The following is a 23,558-nucleotide window of genomic DNA, read 5'->3' as shown; positions in this document are numbered from 1 at the left end:
AAACACCATTCAAACCACACATGTGAGGTATTGACGCATGCGTTAGAGCGAGAGCAATAATTCTAGCCCTAGACCTCCTCTGTAACTCTGAACTGGTCACCTGTATAAAAAAAAACAAGCATCGCCTATGGATATTTTAATGTCCCGAAGTTTGGTGCCATTCCATGAGTGTGTGACAAGTTGGTATCTATTTACTCGGTGTAACATCATCTTTCACATTATCCCTAAAAATTGGGCTAACTTTACTGTTTTGTTATTTTTTAATTCATGGACCGTGTTTTTTTTTTGGGCCAAAAAAAAAGGCGTTAGAAAAATTATTGCGCAAATACCGTTGGAAATCAAATAAAAAATGACCACCACTTTATTCCCTAGGGTGTCTGCTAAAAAATTATATATAATGTTTGGGGGTCCTGAGTAATTCCCCAGGAACAAAATATAATTTTTACATGAAGGAGAGAAGTGCCAGAATAGGCGCGGTATGGAAGTGGTTAAAGTGAAATAATAAAAGTGAAATATTCCTTTAAATTTCATACAGGGGGGGAGGGGGTTTACACGCATGTTTCCCGTGCTTAGAACTGTCCCTGTACAAGATGTCATTTCTGAAGTGAAAAACAAAAAGTAATTTTAAAGTACTCATGGCTATAAAGAATACAGGCGTTGCTCGTTGCTCATTAAAACTAAAAAAAAAAAATGTATGGGGTCCCCCCAAATTAAATTACCAGGCCCTTCAAGTCTGGAATGGATATTAAGGGGAACCCCGCCGTAAAAACCAAAAAAAAAATGGCGTGGGGTCCCCCCAAATATCCATACCAGGCCCTTCAGGTCTGGTGTGGATTTTAAGGGGAACTCCACCCCAAATTAAAAAAAAGATTTTATTAAAAGATTTGTCAAAAACCGGCTACTGTCATTTTTAACACTTTGACATTTTTTTGGGGGTGAAATGGTAGAGGTACAATGTACCCCATTACCATTTCACACAGGGGGGGGCCAGGATCTGGGGGTCCCCTTTGTTAAAGGGGTCTTCCAGATTCTGATAAGCCCCCCGCCCGCAGACCCCCACAACCACCGGGCAAGGGTTGTGGGGATGAGGCCCTTGTCCCCATCAACATGGGGACATCCTCCCCATGTTGAGGGCATGTGGCCTGGTGCGGTTCAGGAGAGGGGGGGGGCCGCACTCTGTCCCCCCCTCTTTTCTGCGGCCGGCCAGGTTAACGTGCTCGGATAAGGGTCTGGTGTGGATTTTTAGGGGGACTCCACGCCATTTTTTTTTTTATTTGGGGTGGAGTTCCCCTTAAAATTCACACCAGACCTGAAGGGCCTGGTATGGATATTTGCTGGGAACCGCACGTCTTTTTTTTTTTTTTTTTTTACGGCGGGGTTCCCCTTAATATCCATATCAGACCTGAAGGGCCTGGTAATTTAATTTGGGGGACCCCCTACACATTTTTGGTTTCCTTTATGAATGAATCCCTTTAGAATTGCCGGGAGCCGACAATTCATTATAGCCGCGTGTGAATTTTAAATGGCTTTTTTCCTTCAGAATGTAATTTTTTGCAGAGACAGTTCTAAGTGCGGTAAAAATGCGCTATTTCACATGCTGACATTACACCCCCCCTAGGTAAGAAATTTAAAGGAATATTTCACTTTTATTGTTTCACTTTAAGCATTATTAATTTCACTGCTCCCGAAAAAACGGCCGTTTTAAAAAATAAAAAAAGCATTGATACATGTTCCCTGGGGCAGGACTGAGGTCCCCAAACACTTTTTAGGACAAAACTTGCAGATTAGCCTTTAAAATGAACACTTTTGATTTCTCCCATAGACTTCTATAGGGAGTTCGGCGCGGCTTTACATATTAATTTCAATGCGCCGGCTGCTACGCTGGTTCATGCGCCTAATTAAGGCTTCACCCGGCGCACTAATTAAGGCATGAACCAGCGCAGCGCACAGAGCATAGTAAATCAGTCCCTGTGTGTATATGTATATGTGTGCGTGTGTGTATGTATACCAGGGAAATGGTTAAAGTCAGCATGTCAGTAAATTTTTTTGCTGCCTGTGCCCATTTGATTACAAATCCCTATTATTTTCCTTCAACTCTTGTTCTAGTGGTGCTGCCAAAATGTTGGGTTTCTGTCTTGGTCACCAGGGCAAACAGCATGGGTGAATTTCCTCAACAAAGATGGCTGCTATAAAAAGCTGACATAAATTCTAATCCCTCCTTACTCTATTCAAAACGAAAAAAAAATAACCCTTTCCCAATCCCCCTACTGGTAATTAACGTTACAAGTACCCAGGAGTGAGGGATTTAATTTAAGCCCTGGTTTCTGTGCAGCACCACACTCTGGAGATCGCTCTACTCTCCAGAGGATGGGGGGGAGGGGGGTTGTTAAACAAGTGATTGGCAACATTAACCTAAAACAAGTAAAGATTAAAAAAATCAAGACCCCCCTCCAAATACATTACACCTAAAACCCAATTACATATTGAACACCCCCACGCATCCAAGATGCAGAAGAATATTTTACGGCCATCATTTCAGTTTAAGTGACGGGCTGTAGACGTTTTTAATGAGTCACCTATTTACAAAATGTACCTCTGTTCACAACGAATCCGACTTTGAAATCGTGCGACTTCACTAAAAGTCGCACAATTTCTAAGCTTTATGATAGTGCGACTTCAGGTGCAACTCGGCTGACATCTGTGCGATTTCATGCACAGATATCTACAGTGGGGATCGAAAGTTTGGGCACCCCAGGTAAAAATTTGTATTAATGTGCATAACGAAGCCAAGGAAAGATGGAAAAATCCCCAAAAGGCATCAAATTACAGATTAGACATTCTTATAATATGTAAAAAAAAAGTTAGATTTTATTTCCATCATTTACACTTTCAAAATTATAGAAAACAAAAAAATGTCTGCAAAAGTTTGGGCACCCTGCAAAGTTAATATCTTGTACTGCCCCCTTTGGCAAGTATCACAACTTGTAAACGCTTTTTGTAGCCAGCCAAGAGTCTTTCAATTCTTGTTTGAGGTATCCTTGCCCATTCTTCCTTACAAAAGTCTTCCAGTTCTTTGAGATTTCTGGGCTATCTGTCACGCACTGCTCTTTTAAGGTCTATCCATAGATTTTCAATTATGTTGAGGTCAGATGATTGTGAAGGCCATGGCAAAACCTTCAGTTTACGCCTCTTGATGTAATCCCCCGTGGATTTTGAGGTGTGTTTAGGATCATTATCCATTTGTAGAAGCCATCCTCTCTTTAACTTCAGCTTTTTCACAGATGGCATCAAGTTACCATCCAAAATTTGCTGAAATTTTATTGAATCCATTTTTCCTTCTACTCGTGAAATGTTCCCTGTGCCACTGGCTGCAATACAACCCCAAAGCGTGATTGATCCACCCCCATGCTTAACAGCTGGACAGAGGTTATTTTCATTAAATTCTGTGCCCTTTCTTCTCCAAACGTACCTTTGCTCATTCCGGCCAAAAAGTTCTATTTTAACCTCATCGGTCCACAGAACTTGTTTCCAAAATGCATCAGGCTTGTCTATATGTTCATTTGCAAAGTTCAAACACTGATTTTTGTGGTGAGGACGTAGAAGAGGTTTTCTTCTGATCACTCTTCCATGAAGACCATATTTGTACAAGTATCTCTTTATAGTGGAATAGTGTACCACAACTCCAGTGTCTGCCAGATCTTTCTGGAGGGATCGTGCAGTCAAACGTGGGTTTTGAATTGCTTTTCTCACAATCCTGCGAGCTGTTCTGTCTGATATTTTTCTTGGTCTTCCAGATCTTGCTTTAACTTCCACTGTTCCTGATGACTGCCATTTCTTAATTACATTCCGAACAGAGGATATTGACATCTGAAAACGCTTTGCTATCTTCTTATAGCCTTCTCCAGCTTTGTGAGTGTCAACTATTTTCAGTTTCAGTTTTCTAGACAACTGCTTAGAAGAACCCATGGTGCTGATTGTTGGGGCAAGGTCAGATGAGTCTGGGCATTTAAAACCTTTGAGATTGACATCACTTGGTCTTCCCAGACGATGATTGAGAACAATCCATGACACTGGAAGCTCTCAGCTTTGCAAAGGGGGCACTGCATGCTATAAATTCTGCAGGGTGCCCAAACTTTTGCAGGCGCCATTTTTTTGTTTTCTGTCATTTTGAAAGTGTAAAAGATGGAAATAAAATCTAACTTTTTTTGACATATTATAAGAATGTCTAATCTGCAAATTGATGCCTTTTGAAGATTTTTCTATCTTTCCTTGGCTTCGTTATGCACATTAATACAAATTTTTACCTGGGGTGCCCAAACTTTCGATCCCCACTGTATACAAGTTGCTCCTGGAATTTTCAAAAATAGAGCAGGCACTTTTTTTCACATTGGTGCTGCATCACAAAGTTGGCGTCGCACCGATTGGAACATTTCCATTGCCGACAATAGGGTGTGACTTGTTATGCGATTTGGATCTGTAAAATCGCATGACAAGTCACACCGGTGTCAACAAGGGTTTTTGAACTTTTGCTAGTAAATGCAATCTTTAGCCTAGAAAATTGTAAATCGCCAGAGATTCATCTTTTTAAATTTACCTTTTTTGGGATGGCCATCTTGTACAAAAATATCACATCGTACCAGGCCAAAATTACAGCCATTGTACTGGAAAATAAAATATAAATTGTAGCGCTATGAATGTCACAGTGACACAGGTGGAACCATAAAAATGTGATAAATCCTAATGTGCAAATGAATAGGCCCTTTTGATATATGGACAGTAATATGAACAGTACATATAACCAGAAAAAAGGGGTATATAAAGTGTAACACAATATAAATCATAAAATGTGTTAAAAATGATATCAACACAAATGCAGTGAAAATGCATCAAAAACAGCCAAATTCAGTGTAAATGACAAGAAGCGCCCATGAAGAAAGAAATGAAAAAACAATCCTCATAAGGGTAAGTGTTTACACACACAGCTCCTGGTTCCCGCTCTGTAACGAACGATCACGGGTGCCTGGCGGGGATCGCGACTGCCGGGCATGCGCGTCGGCGTCAGGGGCGAGCGGGCGGCGCGCGCCCCTATTGGCTGCCCGGCAAGATGGCGTATAGCTAGGTGATCTCGCCCAGCAGAGCCGACCTGCCGCCGTATAACTGCTGCCTCGTCGGCAAGCAGTTAAGCTAGTGCATTGTTGGTTCACTTACCTTTTCCTTCGATTTACTTTCTAAATGTTTTTATTCTTTGTCTGAATTTCTCACTTCCTGTTCTTCCTCAGTAAGCTTGCCCCCATCATCCGAGCCGTTCTGGCTGGGGGTTAGTCAGCCAGAACAGCTTACTGAGGAGGAACAGGAAGTGAGAAATTCAAAGAAAACATTTAGAAGGGAAATCGAAGGAAAAGGTAAGTGAACCAACAATGCACTAGCTTAAAGGAACCTATTTAGAAAATAAAAAACAAACCTTTACAACCCCTTTAACAGCTTTGTAATATAAGCATATATGTAATATAAGCATACACATCTGTCGTAGTTACTTATGTAACATGTTATTAACATGTTTTACGTTAATACGCAGTGGCTAAAAATTGTTGGCTTGTATCATTCAACATCTGAAAATAGCTTTCTAGCCAAATATATTGTTTACTGCAATACAGTGTTTTATTCCCTATTTAGATTTAGTCCAAGTGCTACAACTGTTTTACTATTAGCGTAATAATTACACGATTTTATTAATTTAGTGTCTTGCAATTATCAGTTTGTTTGCCATTATTTGAAACTTGCTTTTATGTGAATCAATGATATTGATGAATTACGAAATACTTATATTTAATTAGAATTATTTTACTTTATGAGCCTAAAGTCAGTTAAGGGACACACACATGGACGCTTGTTCTGTGTGATAGCAGGGTATACATGCTATCTTTTTTTGACACAAGCTCTGTCAGGTCTATGTCAACAGTGGCTTATTGATTAATATATTGTCACGACTGCGGTTGCTTTGGATACAGGGATGTAGAACGCATTGTAGTATACCTTTGGGATTGTTTAAATAAGATCCTTTGACATTTTGTCACCTTGTCTTTCAAATGAAACATGTTTAATTGTTTCACCAACTGTATATACTGTATATTTGTAATGAGCATTTTTTACAGCCTTAACCCTGGTTCACATTGGTGAAATTTGACATGCGATTTGACATGTCAAATCGCACGTCAAATTGGCGGCAATTGCCGGCAATGGCACTGTTCTAATTGGTGCACCGCTGCATTTGGGGCGCTGCATCGATTTTAAAAAAGTTGTTTCTGTACTACTTTTTGCGATTTCGGGGTGCGATTTCTATTGACATCTGTGCAGAAACCTGCACAGTCTGTGAAATTGCAGCCAAAATCGGGACTGACATGCAGGAGTAAAATCGCGCAAATTCAGCTGAACTCACACGGCTTCATTTCCGCAGCTCAGTGTGAACCTGGGCTTATAGTTAAGTAATTTTTTATTTATTTAAAGGGTCCGTTTGATTCATACTGTTGTACTGCATTAATCCATGCACATTAACGTGCTTTATGCAGTACATTAATGTCATGACCAGGGCATGTTTTTCTACTCAGTACTATTTTAACTGGCAATTGCTCAGTCATGCAACACTGTACGCAAATGAAATTCATACACACAAACAGAGCTTTCTTTTGGTGGTATTTGTTCACCACTGGATTTTTTTATATTTTATTATTATATAAACCCCCAAAAAAAAATTATTTTTCTACTTTCTGTTATAAAACATATTCAATAAAATCTATTTTCTTCATGAATTTAGGCCAAAATATATTGCGCTACATCTCTTTGGTTTAAAAAAAAAAAAATCACAATAACTATATGTATTGGTTTGTGTGAAAGTTATAGGGGCAGATTCACAGAGCAAGTACGCCGGCGTATCTACTGATACGCCGGCGTACTTTCAAATTTCCCACGTCGTATCTTTAGTTTGAATCCTCAAACCAAGATACGACGGCATCTGGGTAAGATCCGACAGGCGTACGGCTTCATACGCCTTCGGAACGCAGATGCAATACTTCGGCGTCCGCTGGGTGGAGTTTGCGTCGTTTTCCACGTTGAGTATGCAAATGAGCTTTTTCCGACGATCCACGAACGTACGCGTGGTCGTCGCATTCTCTTACGTCGTCTGTAGTCGGCTTTTTCCGGCGTATAGTTAAAGCTGCTATTTTGTGGAGTATAGATAGACTTGCCATGTTAAAGTATGGCCGTCGTTCCCGCGTCGAAATTTGAATTTTTTTTTTTTTTGCGTAAGACGTCCGTGAATAGGGATGGACGTAAGTCACGTCTAAGCCTTGCAGGATAAATGTCATTTTTGCATGTGTGCGCTATAATCTGTTTTGTACTGTATTTGGTCTTATAGCAGCACCAGCTTAGATGTATAGCATTTTTAGGGTGTGCCCACCAAGTATCTTTTTGTATTTTGTATAGACCCTGACCAGGTCTCTTGGCTGGAGCACCCCTCCCCCTCTTCATTACCTCACATTAGTGGTCACCAGTGTATAGGAAGAATCCCTTCAGTTCTCCCACATAGAGGAGTTTATCTCCCATGGTTGAGACCCAGGTTCTTTCATTCTATTACTAGGGTAGGACCCACTAATTCGGGGTACTTTGTCGCAGTAAGTGAGCTTAGCACTATATGACTATATAGTGTGACCAAACCCCCGTATTTTTGAATATGTTCAGGTGTTTTTAACTAGCCTTGCAGGATAAATGTCATTTTTGCATGTGTGCGCTATAATCTGTTTTGTACTGTATTTGGTCTTATAGCAGCACCAGCTTAGATGTATAGATTTTTAGGGTGTGCCCACCAAGTATCTTTTTGTAAGTTAAAAAAATGACGTCGTTGCAACGTCATTTAGAGCAATGCACGGCGGGAAATTTAGGAACGACGCATTTCATTCGGCACAGGGACACGCTTCATTTAAATGAAACCCGCCCCCAACCCGCCCAATTTCAAATACGCAGCCAGAAAAACACTACGCCTCCGTAACTTACGGCGCAAATTCTTCCTGGTTTCGAATTTACGCCAGGTAAGATACGGCGGCGTAGCGTATCTCTGATACGCTGCGCCTGTCCAATTGTATGTGAATCTGCCCCATAGCATCTACAAACTATAATATATACAGTGCCTTGAAAAAGTATTCATACCCATTAAAATGTTCCACAATTTGTCATGTTACATACAAAGGGGTAGATCCACATACATCGGCGCATATATAGGCCGGCGTAAGTGCTTTGTGGATCTGGCCCAAAAAACGTAAATGTAGTTTATTGGGATTTTATATGATAGAACAACACAAAGTGGCACGTAATTGTGACGTGGAAGGAAAATGATAAATGGTTTTCAATTTTTTTTTACAAATAAATATGTTAAAAGTGTGGTGTGCATTTGTATTCAGCCCCCCTGAGTCAATACTTTGTAGAACCATCTTTCACTGCAACTCTTTTTGGGTATATCTCTACCAGCTTTGCACATCTAGAGAGTGACCTTTTTGCCCATTCATCTTTGTAAAATAGCTCAAGCTCTGTCAGATTGGATGGAGAGGGTCTGTGAACAGCACTTTTCAAGTCTTGCCTCAGATTCTCAATTGGATTTAGGTCCAGACTTTGACTGGACCATTCTATACATGAATATGCTTTGATCTAAACCAGGGATATGTAATTAGCGGACCTCCAGCTGTTGCAAAACTACAAGTTCCATGAAGCATAGCAAGACTCTAAAAGCCACAAGCATGACACCCAGAGGCAGAGGCATGATGGGACCTGTAGTTTTGCAACAGCTGGAGGTCCGCTAATTGCATATCCCTGATCTAAACCATTCTATTGTAACTCGGGCTGTATGTTTAGGGTCGTTATCCTGCTGGGAGGTGAACGACTTTTGCAGACTCTAACAGGTTTTCTTCTTAAGATTGCCTTGTATTTGGTTCCATTCACCTTCACATCAACTCTGACCAGCTTCCCTGTCCCTGCTGAAGAAAAGAATCCCCACAACATAATGCTGCCACCACCATGTTTCACAGTGTGAACACTGTGTGTTCAGGGTGACCTGCAGTGTTAGTTTTCTGCCACACATAGCATTTTGTTTTTAGGCCAAAAAGTACAATTTTGGTCTCATCTGACGAGAGCACCTTCTTCCACATCTTTGCTGTGTGTCCCCACATGGCTTCTTGCAAACTGCAAACAGGACTTCTTATGGCTTTCTTTCAACAATTGCTTTCTTCTTGCCACTCTTTCATAAAGGTCAAATTTGTGGAGTGCACAACTAATAGTTGTCCCGTGGACAAATTCATCCAAGTGCATTCTGGATCTTTGCTACCTATCATTAGTTACCATGGGCCTCTTGGGTGCTTCTCTAATTAATGCTCTTCTTGCCCAACCTGTCAGTTTAGGTGGACAGCCATGCCTTGATAGGTTTGCAATTGTACTCTTTCCATTTTTGGATGAGGGTTGGAACAGTGCTCTCTGAGATGTTCAAAGCTTGGGATATTTTTTATAACCTAACCCTGCTATAAACTTCTCCAACCTTATCCTTGACCTGTCTGGTGTGTTCCTTGGCCTTCATGATGATGTTTGTTCATTAAGGTTCTCTAACAAAACTCTGAGGGCTTCACAGAACAGCTGTATTTATACTGAGATTAAATTACACACAGGTGGACCCCATTTACTAATTAGGTGACTTCTGAAGGCAATTGGTTCCACTAGATTTTAGTTAGGGCTATTAGAGTAACGGGGGCTGAATACAAATGCACGCCACACATTTCAGATATTTATTTGTAAAAGGTTTGGAAAACCATTTATCATTTTCCTTCCACTTCACAATTATGTGCCACTTTGTGCTGGTCTATCGCATAAAATCCCAATAAAATACATTTACGTTTTTGGTTGTAACTTGACAAAATGTGGAAAATTTGAATGCTTTTTCAAGGCACTGTGTATTTGAAAATTGATCAACCCTGATGTACTAATGGCCTATATAATTTCTTGAGGTTCTAAAAATGCCAGAACAGTACAAATACCCCCATATGACCCATTTTGGAAAGTAGATAGTCTATTCAATAAGAGGCATGGCAAGTTCTTTTAAAGTTTTAATTTTAATAAAAAATTTAAATTTTTTTAAATTTTCTTCACAATTGTTTATTTTATACAGTGTCATTATATGACTGGTGTGGGGTTGATTAGGAATAATGACTGGTGACAATATGTAAAAAAAAAAAAAATACAAATTCTTACATTTTTTAACTTTTTTTTTTTTTTTTTACATCCTATCATCAGAGTAAGGCCTCGCACACACGATAGGATAGCCAGAGGACAACAGTCTGAAGGACCGTTTTCATCGGTCAAAACCGATCGTGTGTGGGCCCCATAGGTTAGTTAACCTTCGGTTAAAAAAATAGGAACTTGCTTTAAAATTTAACCGATGGACGCCTAACCGATAGGTCAAAACCGGTCGTTAGTATGTAAAAGCATTGGTTAAAAACCTGCGCATGCTCAGAATCAAGTCGACGCATGCTTGGAAGCACTGAACTTTGTTTTTTTCAGCACAACGTTGTGTTTTACGTCACCGCGTTCTGACACGATCGGTTATTTAACCTATGGTGTGTAGGCGTGACGGACCATCAGTCAGCTTCATCGGTTAACCTAAGACAACAGTCTTTCAGACGGTTGTCCTCTGGTTAACCTATCGTGTGTACAAGGCTTAACTCTGTGTCAACATAGTAACACTGTACTGCTCTGGGGACTTGATCACAAATGTACTTATTTATTTAACACTGTTATTTATGTAGCGCTCACCCCCGAAGGAGCCGCTGGATAATTTGGGGATCGGCGTATTAAGTTACCAAGTTCTCTTGTCTAGGGGTACAACTTGTGAGTGTGGATAGGGAGCAAATGTTCAGACAACAGTGTGAGTTTCCAATGCTTTATTCCAAGGCCAACATAGCCAACATCAACATGGCACACAATAGGAAGAGGGTTGATGAGCAGAGAGAAAAACTGCAGTATCAGGCCTTGGATATCAAGAACATGGAGAGCAAGCCTGCTCTCAGCATAAACAGTTCAACGACGCCACTCCCGCCGGAGTAGGTAAAGTGCCCCTGGACAGGTGATTAACTTGAGCCTGGCAGCCAGAAGGTCACTTGCAAATAAAGTCACTGGGAGGAAAACAGGGCCCCTGCACAGGCCTGGTATATATTCAAATATGGTTAAATGGTAGAACTAGCGAATCCTCCCAGTAAGTCCAATTCAGGGTCACCAATAGACAGCTGAAATGTACCTGTCACGTGGCGTGGTGACCGGATCCCGGATGGCACGTCCAGACCTCGCAGACAACCTCTGTATCTAGGTTCTCCCGAGCAGACCCCCCATCGTACAGCTCCAAGCTTAGGATCTGGGACCCAGCGAGACGCTGGGGTCCCTCTCAGCATCAAGGTGAGATTTTGCTTGGTGCGTAGCTTCGGCCAGGCAGGCCTCGATGGCGGGGCCCATGGATGCGTGCACCCTTAAGGTGGATGCCGCACCTGGGACTCTGGCCCAACGTAGAACAGAACTACTCATGGCAGTCGCCAGAGATATACCCCCCGCCAGCATGCCGAAGAGGGAAAACCACTCTGATTGGCTGCTGAGGAAAGATAGGTCCATCAGAACCCCTCTAGCGCCAACTGTCGCCCAGGGGTAATAACACACCCCTGGCACGCAGACAGACCCATGAGGCAGTATCAAACTGGCAACAGCATAAACTAAACAATTTGTGAGTGGGAGCAACTTAAATCCCCCACTCCCTACTAACTTTAGTGTAACGCCCAACTAACTAAAAAGGGGGGGCGCTACATTTAATATACAGTGATGATCACTGTATAAGCCAGCCTTTTTCAACCAGGGTGTTTTCTGGGTTCCTCAGGGGTGCCTTGGGAAAGTGCTCTAAAATTGCTCCAAATTTCCCAAAACTTGTGGGAAGGGCCAGTGAATGCATCAAGCCTGCCTTTTTATTGTTGTTGTTCACTAGATTAGTTGTGTCTGACTCTTCATGACCTCTTAATCCATTGCGCGCCAGGCTTTTCTGTCCTCCACTGCCTCCCCAAGCTTACTTAACTTCATGTTCATTGCTTTGATGCTGCTATCTATCCATCTTGTTTTCTGTCGTCCTCTTATGCTTTTTCCTTGCATGTTTCCCAGCATCGGGGTCTTTTATAATGAGTCCTCTCTTCACAAAAGGTGGCCAAAGTTTTTGAGTTTAAAGGGGTTGTAAAGGTACATGTTTTTTCACCTTAATGCATTCTATGCATTAAGGTGAAAAAACATCCGAGTATTAGTGCCCCCACCCCTGTTTACTTACCTGACCCCTCGAAAGTCCCACGCCGTGAATGCGCTGGCCTCTCGGCTCATTGATTGGTTGATTGAAAACAGCGCAGCCGTTGGCTCGCGATGCTGTCAATTACATCCAATGACACGGCACGCGGGGGCGGGGCCGAGTGATACAGTGATCGGCTATAGCCGCTGGCTGTATCACGGGAGCGCGTCCGCAAGAACTAACCACCATGCTCGCTCGCTCGCATGAAGGTGGTTAGTTCTTGTGGGGAGGAGCCGAGACAGCCGCTGTGGGACCCCAGAAGATGAGGATCAAAGCCACTCGCTGCAAAACGAGCTGCACAGTGGAAGCAAGTATGACATGTTTGTTATTTAAAAAAAAAAACATTTTTTTACCTTTACAACCCCTTTAAGCTTCAGGATCTGTACTTCCAGTGAATAGTCAGGGTTGATTTCCTTCAAGATTGGCTGGTCTTGTCTTCCTTCTTTGTTCAGCTATTTGTATAGCCTCATCAGATAGCTACTTTGCTTTCTTGCATTTCTTCTTCTTTGGGATGGTTTTCATTGCTGGCTTGTACAATGTTACAGACTTCCTTCTATATTTCCTTGGGCACTCTGGCTATCAGATCTAATCCCTTAAATCTGTTTGTCACCTGCACTGAGTATTCACAAGGGATCCAATTTAGATCATATCTGAATTGTCTAGTACCTTTTTATTACACATAGCCAAAATATTTATTTGTTCAGCATTACGGCCTTGGGCACCATGCAGGCAAGCCACTGGCATCCTAAAAACTAGTGATGTAATTGGTTGATAAGGGGGACATCGGGTGCCTGCACAGCATCCTCGTTTTCCCATCCCCTGTCCCTCTTTTTCAGCACTGGGGTCATGTTAGCTGAGAGAGGGAGAAAAGATAAACTGGAATACTAGTCAATACCAGTGTGCAAAGGTACATTGCATTGTAATAATAAATGTCGGGCATCCTATGTGTGTGTGGATGCTGCTGCATTATGTAGAACGATTTGTTTAGTGCATTACAATTTAGAATGGGGTGCCTCAAGATTGTGCAGAATTTTAAAGGGTGCCTTGACTGAAAAGAGGTTGAGAAACATTGGTATAAGCAATAGTTTTTGCTGTCATAAATGGGTTTCTTATTCATGAACAGCTTGCTTATGGTTTTGATCTGTTATTGGCTACAGCTGATCACATGGTACTGATAGCCAAATACCAGGTGATTACTGTGGCCCAATCAAAGACCACAACAGTAATCAAGCTGTTAATGAATAGAAAGCCATTCTTGACAGGTTGTTTACATTGTTATCATGTGATCGCTATGACCAATCATATCGATCATACGATACCCAGTTACTAGTACACAGTAATCTGCTGTGTCTAGTGGATACCTTGGTCACAGGAGGAGCATGCTGCACACCCCAGTGGTCATGCTGCATGCTCTGAACCCAGAAGAGGTACAGTCAGGTATTTGTATGTGAGTGGGCCTGCAGCTGCCACCCCGCCACAGTACATATTCAGAAAGTGGTTAACCTGTGTTCTGTTGAATTAATTTGAACTGGCCGCCTAATGCATTAAAAACGTACCAAAAAAGGTGCATGCGCTTTTTTAAATAATGTAGCACACCACAACGCATGTTTGCAGGGTTGCCAACCTCCCACCGCATTTTTTACTGACAAAACATTCAGTAAATTTACTGGCGGTTAGCAACCCTGCACGGTCGTGCATTACGATGGGCTGTGAAGTGCTGGAAAACAGGTGCATTGGTGTTCCATTAAGAATGAAAAGCACTGAAGCACAGCACATGCTTTACTGCTGCGCAATTCAGTCTTAATATTTCAAAGCATTTATATTTTTATAAACATTGTACAGAATCGTTCATAACAGATCATGAAATTAAATATAACTTGGCAGCAGGAAACTGAACTATGCACAGTCATTCACAAACATCCCATCAAGTTGGATCTGTCTTTATATAAAAAGATTGTAAATGCAAAATGTCAGAAAAATATCACACTTTTTTCTTCAGTGTTTTAGTCTTCATTTATTCGCTAATTACACAGTGCTTTTCATATAAAGGCACAGTTTTTCAATCTCACTGACAGTTCATTATATTTACCACCTTTCCACTGGAGTTATTTTGACAATATCCATATTATTTGCCTGTTTACCTAAATGTTGTTTTCTGCAAGAACGCCCTTCCTCTAGTATGCTCACATCTAATGTGGAAGAGCAAAGCTAGTTTTTAGCATTTAATCTTCCTGAAAAAATCTTTCTGACAATTCTCCCATGTTCCAATTGCTTGTGATTTGTCTATGTATGCAGACATATTTTTGTCCATGCTTATTAAACCGCTTTATGGCCTGCCACTTCGTATCTACATCTGAGTGCAAGCATGTCTGTGAAGCTTCAAAGATAAACAATATTTAAAAAGATTGCTTAACAAGCCACTGGGGTGCAATTTTAAAGAAAACGGAAGCCATTTTGCATTTTTTTAGATACTTATGTAAACGTGATCAGCCTAATTTAAAGCGGAACTAAAGTTCCTCTGTCAGTCACTGTGAACAGACAGGTTTTTTATTGCAGAGGAGATATACATGGTCTCTTCTGAAATAAAATCCACCACTCTCGGGATCAATGAGATGATGAGTACTGTCCTTCATGACTCTTATGCCCTGTACACACGATCGGTTCGTCTGATGAAAATGGTCCGATGGACCGTTTTCATCAGACGAACCGATCGTGTGTGGGCCCCATCGTTTTTTTTCCCATCGGTGAAAAAAAATAGAACCTGTTTTAAAATTTTCTGATGGTTAAAAAACCGATCGTCTGTGGGGAAATCCATCGGTCAAAAATCCACGCATTCTCAAAATCAAGTCGACGCATGCTCGGAAGCTTTGAACTTAATTTTTCTCTGCACGTCGTTGTGTTTTACGTCACCGCGTTGGACATGATCAGAGTTTTAACTCATATTGTTTAGGCAAGACTGATGAAAGTCAGCTTCATCGGATATCTGATGAAAAAATCCATCGGTCCGTTTTCATCGGATGAACCGATCGTGTGTATGTGGCATAACACCACATTTCTCAAGGTGTGGGTCCCGTGGTGGTCTTATGTTCTCTCTACTCTACACCCGACCAGCCTTGGCCTCTTTTATTGACCCCACCCCTCTCCCAGCCTGGGGGAACTTTTTCCTCCTGTCTCTTTCTTTTGTCTCCTTCCATTGTCTTTATTTTCATCTCTCTTTCCCCCCTCCCCCCTGCTCCTTGCCCCCCATCCACCCCCGTTTTAATTTTAAATTTTATCTCATTAAAGTTTAAGCTTTGTTTCCATATATTTATGTGGATTGTTCCACACTCCAGCCTCTGTGCCTTAAGGTTCGGGTACCACCCGACCTTGACCAAAGGATTCCTGTTGATCGATAATTTATTCTTTAAAAAAAAAAAAACACATCCCATAGGTGTAGTTATACATATTCTGACTCCGATTGTTGTGAAGCGACTTATCCCTTGTGAGACTTCTATGCCTGGCCTGTATAAGCAGATATAATCGCTGAGGACAATCCTTATCAGATAGCTTGAACTCACCAATACCGATTCTATTCAGAAGTTGCTTTAATCCAAACATCAGAATACATCAGATGAAGGGTTACAGCAGATGAACAGGTTGTAGTATTGTGTGGTCAAAAGATGATACTGTCTGTAGCTTACAATGCAGAATACATGTGCCCTTGTTACATGCGGCCTTATAAGCTGTCTCCATTAAGCAGGGAGTACAAACTGAGGAAGAAGGGTGGAGCATACACAGAAAGGAAGTGTGTAATAGATCAGACAAAGAAATTACAAATGAGAGCATTACCACAAAAGGTCACTAGATGGCAGCATGTAAACAAAACATAACATACATAGAAAATGGTTGAGAAACAGTATTATATATAACAAATGATATGCCTATTGGGCAGCACAATACACGTTGTTTGAGCCTTGAGATTAATGTTGATATGCCCATTGTGGGAATGTTGCATCTGTATACTTTTGTTTTATATTCCAATAAAAAATATTGTACCAGCTTGGCTTAGCTTAACTGTACAAAACCCTTTGAAAAAGTCACAGAGCATGACAAAATGCATCAGGGCAGGGCCTAGTTACATCTGAACGACCACCAGGAAGTGAGGCTGAATCCATGCTGGCTTATGGGAGCTAGGAGTCTGAGCGTTAAGGGGATACAGCACTGATATCTGCAAAATGTTGTTTAGGCGGTGCACTGTACTTGTGAGTGTAATATAATGTTTTGCTTTTAATATAGTTCATAGTGTTTTTCGGTATTACACTATCTAAGCCTTTCTTTTTTTGAGCAGAGGAGTCCTGGAGGTTGGTGTGGAGTTGGAGAGTTATTATCCAAGAAACATTGAGGAGGACCGTGGGAGAGCAGTGGTGCCTTGGAGTGAACCCCTTAAAGGGAAATACCCATCTGACCTATTTTCAACAAAATTGGTCCAAACGGTAAGGTGACAGCAGAGTGTGAACTGTTGTGGGACCCTCTGCACTTTATTCATTATAAAGGATGTTTGAAGACTACACAAAATACAGCATCTGGTTGTTTACACATTTAAGGGAGTGCATCATTGGACATTTTTTCTCACTGTGGAGCCTAAGGGGTTGATCCCGCACATTGCGTAAAAAGGCTTGTTTGATCCTGTCTCTTCTGATCCTCCTCTTCTTCAACAGTCCCCGATTCATCTCCTGATAGTACAGAGCCTTAGGAGGCACTCTGCACATGCTCAGTATAGTGTGTATTGCTTGAGAGTTTTTTTTGGGGGGAGGGTGCATGTGTTCGGCATAGGGCCAATCAGCACTGTCCTGCCCTGTAAAGTGGGCAAATTGACCAAGTCTGCAGGGGATTAAATAATTTTTTTCCCCACTGTATATGTTATTTCACTCATCTTATGGTTTTGATGTTTATATATGTTGTGATAGTTCATTAATATGTTGATCATATATTAATTATCTTTAGGTATAGATTTGTTGCATATTTTTTTACAGTTTAACACATTTATCTTTTCATGCGTTGTTGTTGATATATGAATCATTATTGCATTGTGCGACACTTTTTCTATCTAACGTTTGTGAGGGTGTGGGAGTACACATGAGGGTGTAAGCAGCAACCTTTTATGTTGAAAATTATTTCTTTGGTTTATTTGTATAATTTTATATTATCACTGGTAGTTTAGCACTTAGAGTGGATTTGCGCAGAGCATACCCTTTGACTATTTTTTGCATGTGCAGCTCAGCTTATAGTGCCAGCCCCGATCCCTGTGTGCCATGATGACTGGCTCCAGCAGGTGCAGGTGTAACGTCATCTCGTGCCGGCCATAAAAGACAACTGAAGACCGGTGCCAAGACTGGCACACAGACCGGCGAGGGAAGAGGATAGTAAGTATAAACCCTTTAGTTCCACTTTAAATAATCAAAATCCTATTGTATAAATAATAATCTGAGTCATACTGTATAAATAACCTTGATAATATAGACCTCCTTATACTTGGTATAGTGATTATGTGGTCAAATCCAGATCAATTGAGATTGAGATTTATACTTGTCCTTTGTTATTTTCAGTATAGTGGATGCATCAATCCATTCAGGTGGGGTTTCACAACTTGTTTTTCACTTTTGCAAGAGAGGTATGGTGCTAATTGCAAATATATGGTATCATACACCTTCATTTAATTATTATTTTTATCTTCTTTTTTTTTTTTACTGCGCCCCCTTTTTTTAGTCCTTTGTGCTGGTGTAGCATGCCCTGCTAGTCCTGATAGTCCACTTGGCGGTTGTGCCCCTTATGGATGCTGGTAGGTCATCTGTGGGGCGACACAAAGGGGATGGGGTGTTTTACCCCACTGGGTGGAGGGGCGTATGTGATCGGCTGGCTTGGGGTCCCCACACCGGTCCACTTGGAAGGGCTTGGGTGCGCATGGTCTGTGGTGGGAATGCACTCATGGGTTTCCCCTCCGCTTGTGCTTCTGAATTGTGGGCTTGGGGACACTGTTCCTGGGGCGGTGCTCATTGGTGGACAGGATCTGCCTGTGAGCCTTGTCCCCACTAGGGTTGCCACCTCATCCCTTTAAAACAGAACACATATGAATTACACAGTGTCTGTGTCTGATTAAAGTGGTAATTAAACTCACTTGGTGCCTTACCTGCATTAAATTAGCACCAGAACCTGTGTAATTCATATGTGTTCTGTTTTAAAGGGATGAGGTGGCAACCCTAGTCCCCAAACATGTTCTGAAGCTGCTGGGGTGTGGGTTTGACCTGGGTGTATGTGTCGCCCCTCCCACTTGTGTCCGCATCACATTATGGTGATTAGCACCTGGCGTGATGAGGAAGAATATATAAAGACCCACATTTTAGTGGTCAGGCTGTTGGAGTCCATGGGAGCCTGGTTTCATTACCACATACAATTGACAGGTGTGTTACTGCAGCCTTGTCATTTGGATTGGATGATTGTATGTGGATCTATTTGCAGCATGGAACTTATAGATTTCAGCTTACTAGTCCTTAGATGTGGAGGCTGCATTAGATTTAAGTTTTCAGACTAATAACCTATTTTATCAAATACAAAAAATACCATAAATGCAATGTCCTTGTCACTTTCTGTGACCTGAACAGGAAGCAAAAACAAAATGTATTTCCATAAACTTGTGGCGATGGCCCTGAAGGGTTTTCTACGTGTTACAGCAACCACACATTTCACCCTTCTCCCAGACCTCCATTAGACACACTTCTCAGTCAATAAACAGTCTCTTACTTGTTTTTATTAGAGGATTAAACTTGGTTGGGGAAAAGGGATGAATATTGTTTGGCAGAATAAAAGTAAGTGCATCACACTTAGGGTTGCCACCTCATCCCTTTAAAACAGAACACATATGAATTACACAGGTTCTGAGGATAATTGAATTTAGATAAGGCTCCACTTGAGTTCAATTACCACCTTAATCAGCCACAGAACCTGTGTAATTCATATGTGTTCTGTTTTAAAGGGATGAGGTGGCAACCCTAATCACACTTCACAGCAGAACAAAATGGTTAACTCTAAACTTGACAGTCCTTTACCTCAGAACACTTCCTCCAGCACACTTCTTAGGAGCTCTTACTTCACTGTCCAACATTAGTACTCCTGTTACACCATCAGCACATGACTAGGCCTTACTCTGAATAAGTCTTAGTATCTTTCCTTGATAGCTCTTTGTAGGCTGGGGTCTGCAGTACCCCTTTGTGGTAGCAACCGATTTTTATAGAGAAGAATAAATGTAAAAAAAAAGTCCGAATGCAAACCCTGCATGACCTCCTGGCTGCAGCGACTTGACACAAAACTCCCACTGTCTCTCCCTCTGGGTCTACATCCAGATCCCCTGGCATGTCTCTTCCAGAGCTTTCCACTGTGCTTTCCACTCACTGACACCTGTCCTGGATCCTTCCTGAATTACTTTACTCTGGATGTGCTGATCAACTGTCCTTCCAGCTCCTGTTCCAGGACACCTCTCCATGACCGTTTAAGGAGAGGCTTCCTCCCAGCTCCCAGAAAAGGGGGTTCCCTCAGACGTGACAGTCTAACCCTCCATCATCCAGTTCACCCAGCCGACAACTCCTCCCCCAGCAGGCTGACCATGAGTATATGAAGGAGGCCTGCCCCCTTCCAATCCTAGTTGGGGATTGGTCAGGGCTCCCATATGCATGCCATGTCACTCCCACTCTCTGCCCTTCCCCTTTTCCAGAACCTTCTCCCTGGAAACAGAGGAGGCGCCCAAGAGCTGAGACACATGTCAGTCACCTACTGCTATACTAAACCACTCCCCTTCCCCCAGATCAAAACAAACAGGCCTACCTCACAGCATGTCTGCCTAAATGTACCTGTACTGGCAGCTTACACAAAAAACTTACACCTAGCACCTACCTACCTAACTACCTATGGTAGAGGGTCTAGGTCACAGTGGCAACCATCACTCCTTCTATAGATACAGAGGAGGAGTGAGTGTAGGCATCCAGAGACAGAAATTGTGTTATTCACAGAATTACTGGGTAAAATTAAAAAGAAGAAGGGTGTCACGCTTACCCCTAATGCAGGTGGTCAGACACTATAGCTAGGGCCTGTGTTCTACACCTTTAGTAGCCCCCTTTCTCATAAGGCAAGCAGACCTACTGGTACTCGGTTGCCCCCAGGACTTATACACACTGCTATAATACCTAGCTACCACAACAGAGCATGAGCGAACTAAGAAAAGCAAGCAGGTACTTGCAGAAGGCAGACGAGGTTCCGAATAGTTGGGGTCAATCCACAATCAAAAGGCAGGCAGAGTTCAGACAATAGTCTATACGTGATCCAAGGTCATAAATAGGGGAATCCAAACAGCAGAGCAGTACTGACATAAAACTTGCACATATTATACACGCTATCAAAAGCATGAGACTGCAGGCTTGGCTGGATTAAATCAGGTTTGGTGCTCAGACATGCAAAATACTTACATTTTAATTCCCATTAATTTTTTACCAAGCGCTATAGTAAATTCTCAAATTACCACTTGGCTTAAATACATTTTTGAACGTGAAAACGCACGCTATATAGCCAAATTCAAGTTTCAACCATTGATTGTAATCGTACAATTGTTCTTTCCACAAAAAAATAAAATAATAATAATAATAATTTTGAGATGAATTGTTTATGTCTCTAACATAAATTGTCCTTGCTGGTTTTTTATGTTGCTTCTTCTTCATAATTTTTTTAAGAATGCTAGTAATGTGTAATATTTTTATGTTTTGGTAAAATATATTTTTCACAAAAATCTAATCCACAACGCCAACTGGTGTCTTCGCAAAGCCCAAACCATACCATTGTTGATGCAAATTTTAAATGAGTTACAATTTTGTGTTTAGTATTTCCAAATGATCCCAATTTTACCCCAAAAAGTTGATATGTGTACCAACATCAGAAATAATAATATAGGGCCAGATTCACGTAGAATTGCGGCCGTGTAACGTAACCCGTTTACGTTACACCGCCGCAAGTTTTCAGTGTAAGTGCCCGATCCACAAAGCACTTACCTGTAAACTTGCGGCGGTGTATCGTAAACACGTCCGGCGCAAGCCCGCCCAATTCAAATGGGGCGGGTACCATTTAAATTAGGCGCGCTCCCGCGCCGGACGTACTGCGCATGCTCCGTTCGCAATTTTCCCGACGTGCTTTGCGTGAACTTACGGCGGCCCGACGTGTTTGTGAATCGCGACGCGCGTAACGTACTTACGCCGGGAAAGAAAATTCAAAAGCGCCGCGGGAACGGCGGGCATACTTTAACATGGTGGAGTAATTTTACACCATGTTAATAGCACCCCTAACTTTGCAACGGGAAACTAAGACTTGCGCCGACGTAACGACGGGGAAAACCTTTGTGGATCGCCGTAACTGCTAATTTGCATACCCGACGCTGGAATACGACGCAAACTCCACCCAGCGGCGGCCGAGGTACTGCATCCTAAGATCCAACGGTGTAAGTCAATTACACCTTTAGGATCTTAGGGCTATCTATGCGGAACTGATTCTATGAATCAGCCGCATAGATAGAACAAGAGATACGACGGTGTATCAGGAGATACGCCGTCGTATCTGTTCTGTGAATCTGGCCCATAATTCCCAAAATTCAGAGGGTAACATCACCACTCTACACTCACACACCAAGAACCACCAAATATCACAGAACAAATCAAGAAGCATAACTTCTCACTAATATCATTCCACCACCTAGTATTTATGTGTAGACGCGTTCCACCACCATTGCAAATCATGTCATATATTTAAAGCAGCAATTTGCCCAGGAAAGCCAACAGGCTGTAGTACAACTGTGGTGGCTGGTCCTTAAGCGGTTAAACATGAAATCATAGCTACCAGTTTGATTTTAAGTATTTTTTGTGATTTTATGTCTTTGCAACCTAGCAGGTGTCCAAGCTATCAGTATATTCCTGGTGAGGCATGTATTTTAACTATGTTGTTCCATAATGTGTCTGAATCACTCTATAGACCCATCAGTGTAAGATGAATATCAATTATCTGCCTATATCTATTCAGATTCAGACATAGGAACATCATAAACAGTAAATATTTTCACAGAAAGGATAGTCACAGTGTCAGATTTACTTGGGCCATGTGTCCTGTTTGGCTGCAAAGAGTACTTGCAATATAAAAGCTCCTTTAAGGATCAGAACTTTTAATTCTCAAGATATAAAAGGAATTTTTTTAACAGGCCATGCAACAGTCATACATAATAGCGTGCCAGTGGGGTCCTGGCTGTACTGTTTGCCATGAAGAAAAAAATCATATTCATCAGGGATGAGGTACAGGTGTACAGGCAGGCGTCTGTGCCTTACTCTATATTCCCTAGAAAGTGCTTTGGCAATAAATCCTTTAAATCTCTTAACAAATGTTCTGTGATTTACCTGGAACAGAACCAAGGATGCAAATGGAAAAGACGAAGGCAAAAATAATATCATTCAGAAGACAACAGGGAATACATGACGAAAAATCTTGCATGAATTTATATTAGGACTAATCCTGTGGTTCAACAGAAATACTGCCCTGACCTTTAACTGCAGCAATAATCATATGCAAGAGTAAACAGCCTGCAGCTTGCAGTTCCATATACAGTATACTACTGTGAGCACAGAACGAATGAGAACACCACTGCGGGAGAGAGTATTATAGGGTCCCAGAAACATTTTAATGAACCTCATTTATCTTTTTCCATATGTTCTGGCACCAAAAACATTGTTCCCTTGAGGAATCTGCACATATTACACTCAGGGCCGGTGCAAGGATTTTTGCCAAGTCAGGCGAAGGTGCATATTTCCCCAGCACGCACGCACAGCGCCACATAGTGCCGCAAAAACGACAGTAAAGTGCTGCTAAAATAGCGGCGCTTTACTGCCGACGGCGGAACGCCCCAGTGTGAAAGTAGCCTAAGTCGTGTGCCAGGCACATGACCAAACAGATGCAAGCAGCCAATCAAATATAGTGCTTGCTCAATGTGGTTTAAATGAATTTGAATTATGCATAGCCATAGATATAAATCAAGTGATTTGTGCAACAGCAGGTACTACTTGCACAAATCACTTTATTTATGATATCTATGGCTATGCATAATTCT

Source organism: Rana temporaria, chromosome 2 (genome assembly GCF_905171775.1).
Source record: "Rana temporaria chromosome 2, aRanTem1.1, whole genome shotgun sequence".
In the NCBI taxonomy this organism is placed as follows: Eukaryota; Metazoa; Chordata; class Amphibia; order Anura; family Ranidae; genus Rana; species Rana temporaria.
The sequence above is the reverse complement of the archived record's forward strand: the minus strand, read 5'-3'. Positions refer to the sequence as shown.